Source organism: Bison bison, unplaced genomic scaffold (assembly GCF_000754665.1).
Source record: "Bison bison bison isolate TAMUID 2011002044 unplaced genomic scaffold, Bison_UMD1.0 scf7180017864518, whole genome shotgun sequence".
Classification (NCBI taxonomy): Eukaryota; Metazoa; Chordata; class Mammalia; order Artiodactyla; family Bovidae; genus Bison; species Bison bison.
In genome coordinates this window covers 16,906,948-16,923,901 of record NW_011495071.1, presented here as the reverse complement: position 1 = coordinate 16,923,901, position 16,954 = coordinate 16,906,948, and the positions used below count along the sequence as shown (strand labels likewise).

The 16,954-nt window shown below is 38.2% G+C and overlaps 1 protein-coding gene across 1 annotated transcript in view; it reads left to right on the top strand.

Annotated features, from left to right (window-relative positions):
- PDE3B (phosphodiesterase 3B, cGMP-inhibited) overlaps window positions 1-16,954 on the top strand; it is a 168,641-nt gene that overhangs the window by 10,221 nt on the left and 141,466 nt on the right. The gene's annotated exons all lie outside the window — the stretch shown is intronic.

The window sequence follows — 16,954 nt, the reverse complement described above, 5'->3', positions numbered from 1 at the left end:
TATGTGGCCTAACATATGATCTACTGCTGCTGCTGCTGCTAAGTCGCTTCAGTTGTGTCGACTCTGTGTGACCCCATAGACGGCAGCCCACCAGGCTCCGCCATCCCTGGGATTCTCCATGCAAGAACACTGGAGTGGGTTGCCATTTCCTTCTCCAGTTTTCATAAATAATCTATGTGCTTGAACAAATACATTTTTCAATTGTTAGGTACACTATTTATTAGCTATCTGGTTGATAAAGTTGTAAAATGTCCTTGTCATACCTTCTGTGTTGTTATTGACTTTTTTATCTTCTTTACCTGTCAGAAACTGGATAGAGTATTAAAAATCTCAGTTTCTTGGTGGATCTTTCAAACCACCCCCCGTAGTTTGTGGGTAAATGTGTAGAGACTAGAACTTTACAAATTGGATGAAATTACTTATTGGAGGGACAACAAAAAGGATGCATGAGAGAGAGCACATATCAAATGTTTAGTCAATGTAGGTAAGTAATATGCTAAGTGCCACTTTCAGTATATAACAAGCCCTTAAGAACTCAACCAATGGAAACAACTAAGCTACAAGTTTAAGCATTTTAGAATATATCTTTTGAAAGAAATCACTGAGTAAGAAAAATCTTGGATCCCTAAAAAGAAGTGGGAGTAGTATGGGGAAGGAAAAAATTTCTTTTCTTCCCTTGTAGGCTCTTTGGCTGAGCTAGTAATTCAATTGATAAAAGACAAATTAACAGGAAAAAAACAAATTTAATTTTGTGTGTATGGAAGCCTCATAAAAAAATGAGACTCAAAGAAGTGACCCAAGTAGAAAAATATCATACAATTAGAATCAGAGTACTTATTTAGTTTTTTATCTAAAGTAATGCTGCATATGTAGACTTAGGAACCTTAAGTGAAAAATGTAAAGTGGTCTCAGATAAATAGAAATAAATTAAAATTCTCTAAGTAAAATAGAAGTAAATTCAGATTTTCTTAAGACATCAGCTAATTCCCCCAGATGAAGTTCCAAGGAAATTGAGCAGTACATAGTAAAAAGTGAACAAAACTTGCAAAGAAATAGGACACTATGAATAAGAACCTACAGAAAAAGGTATGCAACAAAAGAAACCCACAAAGGTTTCAGAGCTTGGAGCTATTATATATAAGATATCAAAAACATGTTTAATATGCTTAAATGAAATAGAAGCTTGGGGAAATGTTTGCAGAACAGAGGATTAAAGAATAATCATACAGATTTGAAAATAGAACTTTTAAAGATGAAAAAATTATCACAGATTTAAAATCTGATGCACATGTTAAACAGCAGTTGAGTGACAGAACCTGTGAATCAGAATATAGATCCAAAGAAATTGTCCATAATGTTTTGCAGAGAAAAAAATAGATGAAGTTATAAAGAGGGATCAAAAAAGTTAGACAATAAAAAGTTTAACATGAATTTAACTGAAGTTCCAAAAGGAGATAATAAAAGGGAGAACAGGCAATATCTGAAGAGATGATGGCTGTAAAATAGAACTTTACAGAACTGATGAAAAATACCAGCTGATATCCAGAAAGCCCACTGAATCCCAGCAGAACAAAGAAAAAGAAATCCACCCTTAGATGCCTTCGTTGCAGAATTCAGAACACACACAGAAGAGAAGTTCTAAAAGAGAGCAGAGAGAAAAGAGAAGTTGCTTACCAAAAAAAATGAACAGCAATTACACTGAAAGATGACTTATTAATAACAGAATGGAAGCCAGAAAACAGTTGACTGTTATTTGTCATGTGCTGAAGGAAAATGGCTGTCAAACTAGTAAATGCCCAGTAAAATCTTCTAGAAAGAGAAATAAAAACTGATTTTTTTTTTTTTTTTTTTACCAGCAAAAGTACACATACTTCAGACAGGAAGAACTGAAATCAAGAAGGAATGCTAGTGATAAATATATAGGTAAAATTAAGTAGCCTTGATGTCCTGAAACATTACTCACAGCGCCAAATTTCTGAGGGGAAAACAAGCCAGAACTGTAACTAGAAAAAAATAGCCTTTACCTTGGAAGGAAAAATGAGAATAGTGAGATGCCCTGAGAGTCTTCTCTCTATAGTGAGAATACTGCAGTGGAGACAAAGAGAAGTATGAACATTTTCATATGAAGAAAGAGAGGTCTGAAGATATTTCATCTCTGGCTGTCTGAAAGGTGAGTGGTATTGTTAGTCAATGTAGGCAGTTTGGGAGAAGCACCTGCTTTAGGAGAAATGACAAAGAGCTTGGATTTCTTGATTAATGCATGTTTTCTCATGTGCATACTTGCTATGTCCAAATGAGATGTAACCTTCCTGACAACAGGGATCAAACATCTCTATTTAGTATTTCTCATAGTATATTTTGGAATTGACAGTGGTTATCTATTATTGTATTTACTCTTACTGTCATTTCTCTTGATAGTTCATGTTGATCTTGAGTAAAGGAAAGAACTCTAGGTGGAGATGGGTCTCCATTCCCTACTGTCTTTGGAGTTCTCATTAGCAATAAGATGTGTTGCACAATGCTGAAGCCAGACAACTTCAGAGTTTAAATGGCATCTCTGGATGCCAGAGGGTATTTCCAGGATATTAGGCAAAATATTAACTTCTTTGTACTTCAGTTTCCCCAGGTATAAGCTGGAGGTAATAAAAGCATCTGTCTCACTGATGTGAGGTGGTGTTGTGAGGATTAAATGAGTTAATAACCTGTTGTTGTTGTTTGGTAGCTAAGTTGTATCTGACTGTTTTTGACCCATGAACTGCAGCATGCCAGGCTTCCTATCCTTCACTATTTCCCTGAGTTTACTCAAACTCATGTCTATTGAGTCAGTGATGCCATTCAAGCATCTCATTCTCTGTTGCCTCCTCCTCCTCTTGCCCTCAATCTTTCCCAGCATCAGGGTCGTTTCCAATAAGTCAACTGTTCGCATCAAGTAGTCAAAGTACTGGAGCTTCAGCTTTAGCATCAGTCCTTCCAATGAATATTCACATTTGATTTCCTTTAAGATTAACTTGTTTGATCTCCTTGCTGTCCAAGGGATTCCCAAGGGTCTTCTCTAGTACCACAGTTGGAAAGCATCAATTCTTTGGTGCTCAGCCTTCTTTCTGATCCAGCTCTCACATCCATACATGACTACTGGAAAAACCATAGCTTTGACTAGTCGGACCTTTGTCAGCAATGCGATGGTTCTGCTTTTTAATACTCTGTCTAGGTTTGTCATCGCTTTTCTTCCAAGGAGCAAGTGTCTTTTAATTTCGTGGCTTCAGTCACTGTCTGCAGTGGTTTTGGAGCCCAAGAAAATGAAATCTGTCACTGTTTCCACATTTTCCCCATCTATTTGCCATGAAGTCATGGGACCAGATGCCATGATCTTAACTTGTGAAGTTCTTGAAACAGTGTCTGGCACCTGGCAAGGATGCCATGCAATATTAGAGTTGTTATTATAGTTAAAATTTTCATTATTGAACTGCTTGGTACTTTATGCCAGATTACTTTAAAATCAATGGTAGTTCAGTTCAGTCGCTCAGTCATGTCTGACTCTTTACGACCCCATGAACCGCAGCACTCCAGGCCTCCCTGTCCATCACCAACTCCCGGAGTTCACTCAGACTCCCGTCCATCGAGTCGGTGATGCCATCCATCCATCTCATTCTCTGTCGTCCCCTTCTCCTCCTGCCTTCAGTCTTTCCCAATATCAGGGCCTTTTCAAATGAGTCAGCTCTTCGCGTCAGGTGGCCAAAATATTGGAGTTTCAGCTTCAACATCAGTCCTTCCAATGAACACCCAGGACTGATTTCCTTAAAGATGGAATGGTTGGATCTCCTTGCAGTCCAAGGGACTCTCAAGAGTCTTCAACACCACAGTTCAGAAGCATCAGTTCTTCTGCACTCAGCTTTCTTTATAGTCCAACTCTCACATCCATACATGACTACTGGAAAAACCATAGCCTTGACTAGACATTACTTTGTCAACAAAGGTTTGTTGTACTTTGTTAACAAAAGACACAACACTCCAAGGAATAAGCGTCTGTTAATTTCATGGCTGCAGTCACCATCTGCAGTGATTTTGGAACCCAAGAAAATAAAGTCAGCCACTGTTTCCACTGTTTCCCCATCTATTTGCCATGAAGTGATGGGACTGATCTGATCTGATCTGATGGGACCAGATGCCATGATCTTAGTTTTCTGAATGTTGAGCTTCAAGCCAACTTTTTCACTCTCCTCTTTCACTTTCATCAAGAGGCTCTTTAGTTCTTCTTCAATTTCTGCCATAAGGGTGGTATCATCTGCATATCTGAGGTTATTGATATTTCTCTTGGCAATCTTGATTCCAGTTTGTGCTTCATCCAGCCCAGCGTTTCTCATGATGTACTCTGCATATAAGTTAAATAAGCAGGGTGACAATATACAGCTTTGACGTACTCCTTTTCCTATTTGGACCCAGCCTGTTGTTCCATGTCCAGTTCTAGCTGTTGCTTTCTGACCTGCATATAGGTTTCTTAAGAGGCAGGTCAGGTCTGGTATTCCTGTCTCTTTAAGAGTTTTCCACAGTTTATTGTGATCCACATGGTCAAGTGCTTTGGCATAGTCAATAAAGCAGGCATAGATGTTTTTCTGAAACTCTTGCTTTTTTGATGATCCAGCGAATGTTGGCAATAAATCAGTGGTAAGGTTAATTGAAATTTATATTTTTCAGACAATGCTTTTTATTGTCCTGGAACTCCTTTTGCAGCCTGTATTGAGTAAAAAGGCTGTGCATGAGGGATTATATGGGGAAAAATCTTTTAGCAGTTGTTTATTATTAGGACAACAAAGATGCAAGTGATGAGTTTAAAAGCGATTAAAAGGGATAATTGGGGCTTCTTATCTTTTGAAGTTTCAGAGTTAAAGGTTAAGAACCTTTGGTCTACCAGATGAAGAATCTGTCAGCTACTGCAGCCATCATTTTTGTCACTTAAACTTTTGTTCCAGTTTGTCACTTTGGGGTTGGAGGTACACTGGAACTTCAAACAAATGCCTTCACTCATAATTCTTGCTTTATAGCTCACTGTCTGCTAAGCATGCTGACAGTTATGCAGCCCCACCCCAGGGCTGATAAGAGATAGACAACAGATGAGCGAACAGAAGGAAGAGAAACTGTATAAAAAAAGTGATTCCTCCAGCCCTCCAGTCATTAGGCACTGAGCTTTACTGCTTCTTCAATTTAACACTCTGTTCTACCTTTTAAAGTTCCCTAAAGATCTTTCATTACTTACATGGTAATGGTTTAAAGCAGACAGAAATAATTATGGATGTGAATTTTTACAAATATATGGAAAAATATTTTTTGCTAGGGGGAAAATACCTACATACACATAGTGAACACCTTATTTACTACTTTATACGTCATTTTATAGTTTGCTTTTGTTGTAAATTAAGTGGTTCAGTGGTAATGAATCTCCCTGCAATGCAGGAGACACAGGAGATGTGGGTTTCCCTGGGCAGGGAAGATCCCCTGGAGGAGGGCACGGCAACCCACTCTAGTATTCTTGCCTGGAGAATCCCATGGACTGAGGAGCCTGGTGGGCTATAGTCCATAGGGTCACAAAGAGTCGGACATGACTGAAGTGACTGAGCACACAAGCACCATAACGAATGAGCTTTACTATTTGAAAATTTATTGCTTCAGCAAACATTGCTAAGACAAAAGTTCTGCTAGGAATGATGAGGTCTTTGAAGAAGAATCATGTACATATATTACACCCAGCTGCTTAGTATAAGATGAAAGTGAAGGTTTTATTTTAAATGAGAAGACACTGTAATTTAGTTGTGTCTGAGGGGTCTCAATAAATAAAACCCACATTTCTTTCCCAAATTCTGAACAAACTGAGAAAAGAGTGACAGATGAGAGATCAGAATACCACCTTTATTCCTGATAAAGCTCATGTTGCAGGACATAGGTTATGTATGCAGGCAGTTTTGCTTTCTAGTCATAAAGCCTAGAGCTAAATAGATATACCTGCACACAGGCAGGACAGGGCCAGGAACATCCTCCCTGCTTGCTAGGAGAGCCCATCTGTGGAGGAGCACTTGAGAATTACTTCCAGCTAGCAGGTAGGCCCCCAAGAGCAAAAAAGCAACAGGTAGAATTATGCTTAAGTAATTCTTTAGTCTAAACTTACCAATCATGTAAGTTACTATTCTTCTAGGAGAAAAATAGTGAGGGAATAGCGAGAGGCCAGGGGCTTCCCTGGTAGCTTAGCTGGGAAAGAATCTGCCTCCAATGCAGGAAACCCTGGTTCAATTCCTGGGTCAGGAAGATCCCCTGGAGAAAGGATAGGCTATCCACTCCATCATTCTTGGCTCCCTTGGTGGCTCAGACAGTAAGGAATCCTCCTGCAATGCGGGAGACTTGGGTTTGATCCCTGGGTTGGGAAGATCCCCTGGAGGAGGGCATGGCAACCCACTCCAGTATTCTTGCCTAGAGAATCCCCATGGACAGAGGACCCTGGCAGGCTCCAGGCCATGGGATCGCAAAGAGCTGGACATGACTGGGTGACTAAGCACACAGAGGTTAGAAAGTTTAGGGGAAATTCCAACTCACAGAAACTCGTAGGATTGAGGACAACGCATTGCCTTTCAACATGAAAATAGGAAAAGCCATTTGTAACCCTAACACATTTTATGCAACAAGTATTTTAAATTTTGCATGGCCTCATTTTTGCTACTGTAGTTTTTCACATAGTTGCATGGCATGTACTTAATTTTAAAACTGCTACAGATTTTACTTTTGTTCTTTTTTTTCCTTCTCTTGACAAAACTGAGTCACTTCCTTCTCAGTGTTCACCTACTATTGTTCTTAACACTGAATATATTTGTTGACAGGTCTTTCTTGCCTCTTTCTTGCCTTCTTTAAATGCACAGATAGTTTTTCATTCATTTATGTATGCCCTGTGCTTGGCATATACCAAATAGGTTATTGCATTGAATTACTGCATTAAATACTCTCCTTTTTATCACTTAACATGGCATTATTTTTTCCTAGTCGCTGGATACTACTTATAATTCCAGGGCTTCCCTGGTTATTCAGATGGTAAAGAGTCTGCTTGCAATATGGGAGACCTAGGTTTGATTCCTGGGTTGGGAAGATCTCCTGGAGAAGGGAATGGAAACCCACTCTAGTATTCTTGCCTGGAGAATTCCATGGACAGAAGAGACTGGTGAGCCACAGTCCACGGGGTTGCAAAGAGTTGGACATGACTGAGCTACTAACACACAGGCACACACTTATAATACCGTTGTCGAAAATAGCAAGAGGAGGAGAATTCCTAAAAAATACATTCTTGAAATCATAGAACCCAGCAGTAATCTTCTCTAGTCAGGGGAGGGATTGCTTTAGGAGTGACAGAGTTTGTAAGTGAAGTGTAGAACATTCAGAGCTGGGAGACTAATGTAGACCTTATGGGTAGGAATTCCCTCTTAAAAAAAGAAGTGGCTTACAGTGGTGATTTGAAGTGACGTTGGAGTGGTTCAGTAGTGCTATAAACAACTTTGATGTTAGTTTTTCAGATATGGCTTACAAAAAATGCTTAAAATTTGGTTTGAATGGTTCTCAGTTAACCAGTGTTGATAGAAGGAAAACTTTCAGTGCTTAGATGCACTTTAAAAAAAATTTCTAGGGAGACCTTTGCATACAAATCTGCTAGTTTTTATAGTTTGCCAAAGAGGAAAGTGAAAGTGAAGTCACTCAGTCGTGTCCGACTCTCTGCGACTCCATTGACTGTAGCCCACCAGGCTTCTCTGTCCATGGGGTTTTCCAGGCAAGAATACTGGTGTGGGTTGCATTTCCTTCTCCAGGGGATCTTCCCCACCCAGGGCTCGAACCCAGGTCTCCTACATTGCAGGCAGATGCTTTACCCTCTGAGCCACCAGGGAAACCAAAGAGGAAGATGATAGTAAATTATTAGTTGTAATTATTTAGCAAGCTCCAGAGATGTGGTTATTTTAAACTAAGTACATTTATGCCTGGTAACTGACATTTATCTTTTTACAGGTGATTAGTTTAAAAGCATTTTTAATGTGACTGTTTCTCATATGTTTCCCCCTGTTTCTGCTTACTGACAGATCTTGATGAAAATAGTTCATTATTTCCCTAAAAAGTAAGAGTTTTCATTTTACACTGTTTCTCTTACTGTGCTGTGATAGAAAGATGCCTTAAGTGCTTTATAAAGTCTCCTTGCCATATAGTAAGTGATCTCAGACTTTTTTGTATCTTGAGTTTTTACCTGCTCTTTAAAGGTTATTTTGCTTGCTTGCTTATTGTTCGCTGTTATTTCTCACTTATCAATCTTTAACACACATCCTCCCTACCTTTCCAATTTGCTACTGATTATCAATAGTAGGTCAGGAAGCTAGTTAACCAAGCTAATTGGAATTGGGTGTAAATGTAAGGATGAAAAGGCCTGAAAGTCTTTCTCATGGATAAAGTGTATGGACTTTGTAACATCTATTTTGTCTGTTCAGAGACCTTTTTTGCTTGTTTTAATAAAGAATCTCTGGATAAATGAGGTGTTAGCCGTATTGATTCAACATAAGCAGCCACATATAGATTTATTTTTCCTTTTCTTTTTTAGTGAGGTCTACTGTACATACTGTAAAGTGAACAAATGTTAGGTGTACAGCTCAACAAAACTTCATATACGTATATACCCATATTATTACTACTCAGATCAAAATAAGGAGCATTTTCAGCACCATAGGTGGCTCCCTTGTGTTCTTGCCCAGTTAATTGCCACATCCAGAAATGTCCACGATTCTGACCTTTATCCTAATAGATTAGCTTTCTTGTCTTTGAATCTTTGTAGAAACTGAAATTTGGCTTTTGTATTTTTTTTATGTCATGAAGTATTGTTCTTTTGATTTTTTAATGTTATGTCCCCCCATTTATTCTTTTAAAAATAATTTTATTTGTTTTTGGCTGTCTGGGTCTTCATTGCTGCGAGGGCTTTTTCTCTAGTTGAGCAAGTGGGGGCCGCTCTTCACTGCAGTATGTGGGCTTCTTGTTGCGATGGCTTCTCTTGTTGCAGAGCACAGACTCAGTAGCTGCAGCACAGGGGCTCAGTAGTTGCAGCTCCCAGGCTCTAGAGCACAGCTTAGTAGCTGTGGCCACAGGGTTAGTTTCTCTGCAGCATATGGGATCCCATGTCTCCTACATTGCCAGGTGGACTCTTGACCACTGAGCCACCAGGAATGCTCCCCACTACCCCCATTTACTCTTGAAACATTCATTCAGTGCCTACTACAGGTAAGAAATTAATGATTTGGGAGAGTCAAAGATAAATCTAGCGCAGGGAAAAAAAAGTGCTATAAAGGAAGTATAAACAGAGAAGGTGTAGGCAAAGAGTGGTGATGTGTCAGTGAGGTCCTTGGCAGAAAATAGATGATATACTCAAATGGGTAAACTTGGGAGAGCTTACCATAGGAGTGATTTATAGAAGTGTGGGAAGGGTTAAGGGAAGCTGACATGGGATAATGAAGTATCTAGTGAGCAACAGTAGGTAGCTATCACAGCCTTTGGACACGTAAGGGCAGGAATAGGAGGTTATTGTCAAGACTGTGAGGGCATTTGAATAGAAGCTTTGGCCTCTGGTAGATTACTAACTAGAGGTGACATTACTCCTCGCTCATTCTTTTCCTGTCTCCATTGGCTGAATTTACCCAAAAGACTGGGCAAAGGAGACTGTTATTATAGTCTATTCAGGACAGCCTTCTGGGGACAGACAACAGAGTGGAGAAAAATGGAGAATGGCTCTGGAGGGGCAAATGAAATATACCCAGCACAACTGGCTTTTTAAAAGCATAGTAGAGGACTTCCCTGGTGATTCAATTGGTTAAGACTCTGCACTTCCACTCAGGGGGCATGGGTTCAATCCCTGGCCAGGGAACTAAGATCCTGCATGCTGCGAGGTGTGGCCAAAAATAAATAAGTAAATAAAATTTTAAAATGAAAAACACAGTATATACCATTCTCTGCAGAAGTGGAATAGCTGCTTAGGAAGAGAAAATCATGAAAACAAAGGTAGAGAAGTAGTGAAATAAAAATTGTGCTCTGAAAATGGAAAGTATTTCAGTTTGGAGTCTGTGCTGAACAAAGAGGAATAGTAGGCCATAAAAATGGGTAGTATTTGCAGGGAAACATTAATTTTTACACTGCTTTTCCTCTTTTTTGTTATTAAATTTACATTTTATCATGGCTTTTATAAATGCATGAGAATCAGTGTTGCCTTCATCATTAGGTAGAAGATATGGAGTCAAGTTTTGAGCCTTAGCATTGCCATCTGAGTGTGTTGCACATGGTGACGGAGCCCTAACAGTAGAAACAGCAGGAGTCATTTAGAGAGTGAGGTTAATAGTTAAGAATGTAGGCTCTGGAATTGGACTGTCTGTGTTTGTAGTCTGGCATCAGAATTCATTTTCCAGCTTGATGACCTGGACAAATTACCTAATCCAGGCCTCAGTTTTCTCATTAGTAAAATAGGCATAGTCATCATAACTTTACCATAGAGAAGTTGTGAGTATTAAATGAGTCATTCATATGAAGTGCTTAGCCCAGGGCCCAGCAGGCACTGTCAAGAGATGTTCTTAATATCTATTTTAAAAATTATATTTAGGAGGTTTTACTTGTCTTCAAATATTTGAAAGCCTGCCCTATAAAATAGGGATTAAACTTACTATTTTCATGTGAACTTCTGGGGTCAGAACTGAGATTAAGGCAATGGCACCCCACTCCAGTACTCTTGCCTGGAAGATCCCATGGACAGAGGAGCCTAGTGCACTGCAGTCCATGGGGTCGCTAGAGGTCGGACACGACTGAGCGACTTCACTTTCACTTTTCACTTTCATGCGTTGGAGAAGGAAATGGCAACCCACTCCAGTGTTCTTCCCTGGAGAATTCCAGGGACGGGGGAGCCTGGTGGGCTGGTGTCTATGGGGTCGCACAGAGTCAGACACGACTGACGCGACTTAGCAGCAGCAGCAGCAGCAGCAGGCAGTTTTTTGACAAACATGAGAAAATCTTTTGGTCATTTAAAGGTGTTGATCAGAGTTGATTACTTCATGAGCTAATGATCTGCATGCCAGGCGAAGTATTCAAGAAAAGACTGGGGATGTTTGAAAGAATATTAATGCATCATGAAAACACAACAAAATCTTCAGGATACCTCACAACTGTAGCTTTATTCTTCAGAGTCTGTAAAAGTTGAAACACTGGATAAACCGTGTTGATTTCCTTTTCTCCTTCTCTGTTTATTCCTCTTGACAAGGTCAATCCCTCCTGCCCTCCCCCCTTCCTTAATCCATCTTAAATGTCATCTTTCTTTAGCAATATTTATTGAGCACATACAAATGTGCCAAGTTTTGTTCTAGATACTGTGATTAGTACTGTGAACAAGATGCATGAAGTTCTTGCTCTAATGGAGTCTTAAAAATTGTAGCACAGGTAAATAGAAAATAAAAACATGGTAAAATAACTTCAGGTGATTCTAAATTTCATGAAAAAGTAAAATGGAATAATGGGCCAGGGTGGTGGAGGTGGGGGTGGTGCTTCAGGTAGGATCGTCAGGGAGACCCTCTCTGAAGAGACATTTTAACTGACACGTGAATGTTGAAAAGGCACTGGTCACATAAGCTCTGGGGAAAGAACATTCTGGGCTGAAGGACCTAGCAAAGATAAGGTCCCTGTGGTGGGAAAGACCCTGGCATACTTGGGAGTTAGTAAGAAAGATGGCTGGGTAGAGAGTGGTAGGAGAGGTAAGAAGCACGTGCATCACATAGGGCCTTGTAGACCATGTTGACACTTGCACTTCTTTCTAACTGCATTCTAACGGGAAGCCATGAGACAATTTCATGGTGTAATTTATGCTTCAAAATTACTATTCTGGCTTTTTTTAAATCGACTATTGGTGGGGAGTCGGTAGAGTGGAAGCAGAAAGGTAGGTGGCTGTTGCAGTTGTACAAGTGAGAGAAAACTGGCTTGGACTATTTCAGTAGACTTTCTACCTCTACCCCTCTGATCCCTTGGATAGAATGTCCTTTTTTTTTTTTAACATTTATAATGTTTTATATATGCTACTGTTAAAGTGCCTGTAGTTAAGTATGTGATTGCCTTCCTGTTTAGATGTTGAGCTTCTTAAGCACAGGGGCAGTGTCATCCCTCTTGCATTCCTTATCCTCAGTTCCGTAGGTAGCGCTGTAGTTAACGTAGCACTTAATAAGGATCTATTAAGTGAATTCAGGCCTGCTCTTTATTAGGTTAGAAAAGTCTCTTTCTGTTCTTAGTTTGCTGAAAGTTGAATGTTGTCAAATGAGTTTTCTGTGTCAAGTGTTATGGTCATAAAGTATGTCTTTTTTGTTTCTTTACATTGTTAATTTGTTGGATTACATTGCTTGTTTTTTAAATATTGAACCAGCTTTTGCATCACAGGGTTAAGTACCACTCGGTTCTGGTGTATTATTATTCTTGTGCATTGCTGAATTTGATTTGTTAGTATTTTATTGAGAATTTTTGCATCCATGTTCATGAGGGATATGTATATAGTTTTCTTGGTACTGTTTTTGTCTGATTTTGGTATGGAGTAATGATGTCCCAGTATGAGTTGGGAAGTATTCCCTTTTTTGTTTTCAGAAGAGAATATGTAGAATTAGTTCTATTTATTCTTTAAGTATTTAGTAGAATATTCTAGTGATAGCATTAGGGACTAGAAATTCCTTTTTTCTCTTTGGAAAGCTTTAAACTGTATATTCAATTTATTAATTTTCTCTTGCTTTCCTGTTGCTTTTTCATTGATATGTGATTTTATCATTGTTACCTTTTTTCTGCTTGCTTATAGGCTTATTTTGTTCTCTTTCTAATTTAAGGCGGAAGCTTAGATTATTGATTTTAGATTTTTCTTCTTTTCTAATATTAATATAGGCATTTAGTGTTTTAGCTTTCCCTCTAAGGACTACTCTAACTGCATGTCATAAATTTTAATCTGTTATATCTTACTTTTTATTTGGTTCATATTATTTTCTAATTTTCCTTTAAATTTTCTCTTTGAATTATAGCTTATTTAGAAGTTATTTAATTTCTCAGTGTTTGGAGTATTTCTGTTATCTTCTTGTTGTTGATTTCTAGTCTAATTTTAAATTTTATTACAGTTAACTTACTTTATATAATTTCAATTCTCTACATATATTAGATGCCTGTGTATTATCTTTTCTTTGCTGTGTTTTTCCTGGATAGAGTTCTAGGTGGTAGGCTATGTCTATGCTTCAGTTTTGAATAATGCCAAATGGTTTTGCAAGTGAAATAACTACATAAAACTACATAAAACTTTGTATAGGTAGTGTGTGTGTGGGGTGTGTGTGTGTGTGCGTGTGCTCACTCACTTAAGTTGTGTCTGAATGTTTGTGACCCTTTGGACTGTATTGGTAGAAAAATTATTAATTGTGACTTCCCAAATATTTATTTAAATTAAAAAATCATAGTAAGTTTATAATAAGTTATATTGAATTGATTTGAAATATTTGAATTTTTAAATAGAAATGGAAGTTGTATCCCAAAGAATATAAAAGTTGAAAAATATTTTAGTAGTTAGAAAGCCATGTGGGGACTGTGAGGAAATATTGTTAAATGCTGTTAGAGAAACAATGGAATTGTGTTCATTTAATATTAATGAATTCTGAAGGTTTCCTGGAAATTTGATTGGTTTTGCTGCTAATCAAAAGTAGTTTAAGTCCATCTAATGCATCACAGCTGTGGTGTACCAAGAGCAGATGAAAGTTCCTGGGGGAGCTTTCCCACTGACGCATAATTTGAGATAGGATTATATTAATAGTTATGGAGCTACAGAAAGTTGCCACTGTTTCTATTTTCTTGCCTACCAAACATATTTCTTATCGCCTCTTCACTCATAGATCATACAGGTTACATAAAATTCACTTTACTTATTGTCTAATACATTCATTTATAATCTTAAGATTATAATTCTAAAGGTGAAATGGATCTTAATTGAGTAATTTAGGAATTTACTCAATCACTACATAGTTTCCTTGTTTTGAGTAATGCAAAGTGTGTAGTTCTCTTATTGTACAGGTTCAAAACGTTTCTGACTAAATAGATAATTTTCTTTTATAGTTGCATTCAGAATTTTATTTCTGTGGTAGTAACTTGGAAGTATGCAGTTTCCCTTTTCATTTCATTTTATTGAAATTGATTTTTGTTGCTGTTTTTGGTAAAGAAATTTCAAATTTCACTAACATTTGATTTTTAACCATAGGGAAAATGTGTTTTCAAGAAATTAGAGATTTGAATTTGAAATACTTTTTATGTTAAATGTTCTGCCAACTTTTTGTTTAACCATGGACTCTTCATAACATCAAAGAGTTGCATGTTTTAGAGCTTAGAGAAAAATGGACACAGTGAATCCTAGCAACTGAAGGCAAATAGACAGATACGTCAGTGCCACGCTTATGTCAGCAGTTTGTCCTATTTGCTTGGGAACTCTTTTGTTTTAGTAGTATGTTTACAATGGAGTCTTTCACTGGAGCAGGACTACATGACTGAATATGTACTCTGTGTTGTCTGAGTACATTCTGTATACAAATTTTAAGACGTGTATGCAGGCATATTTATTGTTATTTAGTTATTGATATTTAGTCTTATTTATTGTATTTGATTTCTTTCTCAAAAGTCTTTTATCTGTTCATGTTTGATAACTTGCACTAGGCTTTGCATTTCTAATTATGGTGTTCTCGTATAGGGTACTGAGTGTGATTCCAGGTTAGGTCTGTATGGCTTATGAGCTACGTGACTTATTTTTAAAAGGGAAGTTTAAGCAGTAGAATAATCTGTGTTCTTCTTGAACAAGGCCTATAATTTCATTGTGCCTTAATTTTCTTAAATGTTACTCTGAAAATTTTTTACTAGGAGTTTAAAAGGTATTGCTGCTGCTGCTAAGTAGCTTCTGTCATGTCCGACTCTATGCGACCCCATAGATGGCTGCCCCGTCCCTGGGATTCTCCAAGCAAGAACACTGGAGTGGGTTGCCATTTCCTTCTCCAATGCATGAAAATGAAAAGTGAAAGTGAAGTCGCTCAGTCGTGTCCGACTCTTTGTGACCCCATGAACTGCAGCCCACCAGGCTCTTCCGTTCATAGGATTTTCCAGGCAAGAGTACTGGAATGGGGTGCCATTGCCTTCTCCGTTAAAAGGTATTACTAAAATGAAATTCAGAGTACTCCAGAGTACCCTGGAGTACTCTGAATTGAAGATTATAGGTTTGAAGCTTGAAAAGAGAATGAGTCTAGAGATCAACTTTCAGAGCTACTCAGTATGTTTCCCTGAAGGCCTCGGGGAAGTGTGATGCCTCGGGGTCAGGCTTTTTCCTGCAGAGCACAAGGCTGACATATCACTTTCCCATAGAGTTGATAGTCTAGTCACTACATTCTAGAGTGAGGATTATTTGCTAAGTCATAGATGAAGCTTGAGAATAGATGAGATGTTGAGCGGGGGGTGGCGCAGGTGGGAAAGAAGTGCAGATGAAATTAAAAAAATTAAGGACAGCATGACTTTGGGAAGTATCTGTATTATGCAGGTTTTCAGGAGAAAAGCAAAAATTGTGGGAAATACTTCTGTTTAGTGGTTGGCATGTCACAGAGCAGTCCGTGAAGAAGAGTGGTAGGATGTGGGAGATTTACCACTTGTGCAAATTTCTTCTATGACTTGGGGAGAAAGGTGTTCACATGGCCACACATTTCTATAGGCTTTCCAAAAGTAAAGTATTTTAAGTGAAGAGTGCTGTCTCTTCCCATTCTTCATTTTCCCTCATGTCATGTAGCATTGGAGTGCCTATAGGTATTTTTGGGATCCAGCTAATGGAAAAGGAAAGTTGAACTGGGGATACATTTAGTTTGGGTAGCATATGTTTATGTGGTTCATTATTACTTCAGAGGATAGTTAGGCATAGGAATGTTCCTGTTCCTTCTGCTGTAGTAGGGAATGACATTTGGAATACAGTTGACTCTTGAATAATTCAGGTTTGAACTGTGGGGGTTTACTTACATGCAGATTTTCTTTTTTTAGTAATAAACAACTATAGTACTATGCTATCTGCAGTTGGTTGACTCCGTGGATGTGGAACCCTGGCTATGAGGTGTTGCCTATATGGTGGGCTTACTGTAAATTATATGCAGGTTTTCAGTGGCTCTGAGGGTTGGCACTATTAGCCCCGCAGTTGTTCAAGGGTCAACTGTGCTCTTGTTACTTACTGTACTGACTCAGTGTTATAAAAAATATGCAAGGCCAGAGATTATAGATGATATAGACACATTCTACAGAATCTGACACTAGAAGTATGTGAATAGGGTAAGAGAAACACAATTTGAAATATACAGAACCAGAAGTTAGTATGGAGAAAACTCTTTTGAATCTGATAGCTTATAAAGAAAAGAAACAAAGGTAAGTTTCCCCAGATTTGACAATACTAAAATTTGTGACACAGTAAATTTACTAAATACTAAGTTTATGACATTGCTAGTAACAGTTTGTGAACCTAAAAGAATATTTTCTAAAATGTGAGTAGTGATTTAGTCATCAGAAAGTTTTTTCTAAATCGGCCTCTTTATGAAAAATCTTACGTATTTCCATCTCCTCATGGAAAATCATAGAAAATCTTACATATCATTGTCACACGAAGAAGTGTTCATGAAAAATATACAATTAAAATGTAGAAGACGTATTCTGGAAGTTTGTCAGGGAGTTTATTACTGATAGAGTTATGATGTTATTTTTCTATATTTTAGTGAAACTTGTGATTCTCCCCCCATTCTAGATAAGTATTCACCTTTATATCAAAGTTCATATTTGTAATTTTGCTTTTTTGACTTAAAGAGGTTCCCCTAAATTGTTTAAAGTCAAGGCCCAACAAAACCTGGGAGGC